The following is a 4,396-nucleotide window of genomic DNA, read 5'->3' on the forward strand; positions in this document are numbered from 1 at the left end:
ACACACACACACACACACACACACACACACGCATAAAGTGGCTTATCAGAGTATACGAGAGGCTAATTAGCCAGTCATCAGCCAGGTTTCATCTTACCAAAGCCACTGTGAACGGTTTCTCTCTCTCTCTCTCTCTCTCTCTCTCTCTCTCTCTCTCTCTCTCTTATCTTCTTCTCTCTGCCTCTCTTTTTTATCTCCACCACCTCTCTTTTTCTCGGGTCCACGAGGTGAACACACAGGAAGGAGGGGTCGTAAAGAGCTGCTGCTGAAAAGCGTCTGATGTCTGTGACGATATTGAGAGCTTTTTAAAAATGTAATCAATTCAGAGTTTCCAAGAACTCAAAGATGGAGAAGGAGAAAGATTGAAGCAGAAAAAGTTTGGGCATAGTTTATATCCAAGTTCAATTCCAAAAGGAGAGAGTTTTCTCATTTTTCATGCTCTTTATTCACTCTAAAGACCCAAGGAGGAATTTTAAGGGCAATCTTGAGAGAGAATTTTGCAGGGCAATTTACTATAGAGAGCCAATTGAAATTCTTTGAGCCTTTGTATAATATAAAGCTAGCATGGGTTTACTTAGATGTGTTTCCGCTGCAGCCAGGCTTATAGGTTGACACAGTTGGGTAAAAAAACTTTTTACCTTCATTATTGTAAATGTCAATCTTTAAATGTTATCTGTATTTAAACTACATTTTCTGCAAGTATTCATTTCTAACATGTTTCAACAGTTTCTTATTCCAATGTTGAATGTGAATGTTGCATTCTGACATCTAACTTCCCACTTCGTGACACCGCCCAGTTTAACACCCTTTGTTAATAGTGCCATGCGTGCAAATGTTTGTCTCAGTGTTTCTACCTTCCTCACACGTGCCACAGTAGGCTTATTTCTAACTGCTAGCTGCTGTTAAGTATGCAAGCCACTTTTAGCAAGCAATCTACAACAAACATATTTGTATTATGATATACAAAGAAAGCATTAGGATTAGGGCTGGATACCGAATTCAATACTTTTCAGGCCCCATCTGAATTTCCTACTTAGTATCGGAAAATTGAAAAATGCTTGTCATTCTGTACCCAATTTCCATACGTAAGGAGTAATCAGCGTCAGTGAGCCAATACGCATGCAGCATGCTTTTACCAAGATCTAATAATGTTTGTGATTTGCTGTCTAATGTAACAAGTTGTAGAAACACACATGAAAACTCTATGTTACACAAAGACAAAGCAGTAGGAGCAGAAAAATAAATTAGAGTTTGACTTAATGTGTAATGGTGTAATTTATTTTTGTTATTGGTATCAGAAAAGTATTGTTTAGAAACTGGTATTGAAGTTACGGTATTGGTATCGGTACCGGTACTGGTATCAAAATTGATCAAAACGATATCCAACCCTAATTAGGATACAGATACTTTCTGACCCTCAGTTTAGATCGCAAACATTAGTGCTCATGTGACACTAAAGGGAATGTCTGTAGCCGGTTCCTTCTTGTCCGAGCATTTCAAAGCGTTGAGCAGCAAAGGATCAGTCTACTCCCTCTTGAATTATGGACAATGGTTGTTACTTAACTGTTATTTTTTACCAAGTTTGTTTGTAAAAAAAAACCTGACAGAACATCTGAAATTTTATATTGGATTTGAATGTGCCTTCTTTAGGATTTAGGTAAAAAAAACAGCATAATAGTCTGTAAAGGATGCAAAACGGGAATTGAAAAGAGGCCAAAGGTTTATCATCCTCAATTTCGAAAGGGGAATGGATATGGTGGTTTTAGGCTGTGTTGACTGAAAAACATTGCTTGGAATAGCTTCCGGGCAAAGCAAGCAATAATTTACATATTCTTGGCTTTGTACGTGCATATGTATGTGCATTTCCCAGTTGTCTGTGTGGAGCCTATGCTACACTGATCCATGTGTTTTCTTTAAACTCACTATTTTGCAGGCTTTAATGTTGTGGCTCAAATGTGGAGAATGTTTTTAACACGTAATCTTGCACACAGAGTTGTGGTCTGTTAAGCTGCAGCAGAACGGCAATGCTATTCACATAGAGAGTACTCAAAGAAATACATTTTGTATTTAACATAGATAAAAAAAATGTTTTACATATCCTGTTTTTATTTAATTATCATATTTAACAAAGTAGTATAGCTGAGATTAATCTAGATTATCATCAGTGAATCAAAGTAATTTTGAGCAAACCTTTCGAATAATAAAGCAGTGTTATGTCATACACTCCTTTTTAGCTGAACTAATAATTATATAGGACATTGCTGAGAACATACACACTTATTTGAAAATACAGAACTTCAGTCTGTGGGAAGGTATTGAACAATCAAATGTTAATGAAAAAAAAGTTGTCGGTAAATTTCCTACTGCCCATCTTCAAAGGCTGAACTTTGTGTCATGTATGGGATTAAATAGCATCGAAATGTAGGAAAAACATTGTTTTAATTAAATGTGTGATAACGACTTGTAAACATCCAGTACAATTTGCAAAAGGAGAGAGCCTGAATTGGAATATGAGGCAACTAACACAGGAGGAATCAACAAAAAGACCCCAAAACACTTTGTGGTGCTGTAACCATTTTCTTATTGCATGAATTAATGTGCATTGCTAGGATTTAAACAAGCACTTACTGTAGGAACAACCAAATGCTTGTTATTCTAGTTTACTCTTCATAATATGCCATGGCGCGGTGGAATGCCATTGGGGCATCAAGGACTGTTTGTGGACAGAATGACACATGAAGCAGCTGGTATTTTAGGTTGTTTCACTTAACTGAATTAGTTATTTGTGTGGACACAGAGGGTATTTTTGTCTTTCAGTACAGTTTTTGGTAGGTTGGTGATGATTTCATTTTAGTTTTTTAGTTTTTTCCTGGAATGTTGCCACAGACACACAGTTACTCCAAGTTTTTTCATAATTGGGACAATCACCATTCTGTTAAATCATTTAGATAGATAGTGACTTAACAGACATCTATTTAAATGAAAATCTTCAAGACCTTCTGTAAAGAAGATGTGCCATGTCATAATAAATCCATACATATTATTAATGTCTGAAGGAGGCAGAGCAGAGAAGTGAATGAAAATCTAACAGAATATGTTTGGCTCATTCCAGAGTTAATGATGTTAATCTCTGAGAGAAAAGGGGGCTTTGGCCCAAGAGTTGAGGAGGGGCCTTTAACAGGGCCATAGACCTGTGGCACCCTGCCAACAGTCACTAATAGAGCCATAAAGCAATTACCAGGAAATACTGGGAGAGATGGATTATAGGACTGAACTAAGGAAAGAAAGGATTTCCAGTATGTTGAGTGGGAGGATGGAAAGAAGGACAAAAGGAATGTGAAATTCATGAGGACAACAAGAAAAGTGATGGAGGGAAGTAGGATTTGTGCCATTTGATATGACCATTAGCTGGTATTCAGTTTGCAAAGAGAGAGAGAGAGAGAGAGAGAGAGACTATTTCATCGACAAAGTGATATATTTTGCAGATCAGATAGTACTGACTGCCTAGCTAGCCCCCCTCTGTTGTATCTGAGTGTATGTGTGTCATCACACTTAATACGTTTGCAGGATATTTTGTTTACCTCTGCTAAAGAAACATGCCTGATGAAGTCACTAAAGATGGGAAGTGAAAAAAAAGGTACATTTATAAATTGAGCTTGAGCCGCATATCATTCTTCACTTGCTTCTAGGCAAATATCTTTATAGATTAGAACAGTATATGTGTGCGTGTGTCAATGTGTTTTCAGATTTGTGTGCACCTATTTAAATCAGTCAGAGTACTTTGTATATGCAAAGTGGTACCAAATGTTTTCTGGCTTATCAGTCTTTAAATTCAGCAGCTGCATGGATTTCTGTTGTATTGTTCCACAGTCATGATACAACCTTCCTCCAAATACTGTACATTAGATATAAAAACTAGAGAATATTAAGACAAGGGAATGATTTCTTGTGTGAAGATTTGTGTTATGTTCATAGAAGTCAAAGTAAAAAATAGTCTGTGTGATAAAATGGATCAGTATTTTTAAATCACTGCTGCTTTGTAGCCTTTTCTTCCATTTCCTTTCCTTTAGTAGCTTATTGCCTATTTTATCATTCCAGTCTTGGCACATTTACTTTGTTATATTTAACGGTTGTATGCTTCTTATCCTTTTCGTAATATAACAATATTAAAAGCACCAGTATTGTAGAGAAATTAATGTGTCACTGTATAATATAAAATTTGTAGAAACAAAGTACCGGAGACAAATAAAATAAGGTCACCACATCTGCAGATTCTTTAACGTTTTTTTTAAGAAAATGAGGTTCACTGTCTTAAAATGGCAGCAGATGGCTTGATAAGCTGGGCATTTTTATAGTGTAAATACATTGGTGTGTGTGTGTGTGTGTGTGTGTGTGT

General features: G+C 36.5%; 1 protein-coding gene across 7 annotated transcripts in view; it reads left to right on the plus strand.

Annotated features, from left to right (window-relative positions):
• Positions 1 to 4,396, plus strand: part of ptpn11b (protein tyrosine phosphatase non-receptor type 11b) — a 45,985-nt gene that overhangs the window by 21,961 nt on the left and 19,628 nt on the right. The window lies entirely within an intron of this gene.

Source organism: Etheostoma spectabile, chromosome 7 (genome assembly GCF_008692095.1).
Source record: "Etheostoma spectabile isolate EspeVRDwgs_2016 chromosome 7, UIUC_Espe_1.0, whole genome shotgun sequence".
NCBI lineage: Eukaryota > Metazoa > Chordata > Actinopteri > Perciformes > Percidae > Etheostoma > Etheostoma spectabile.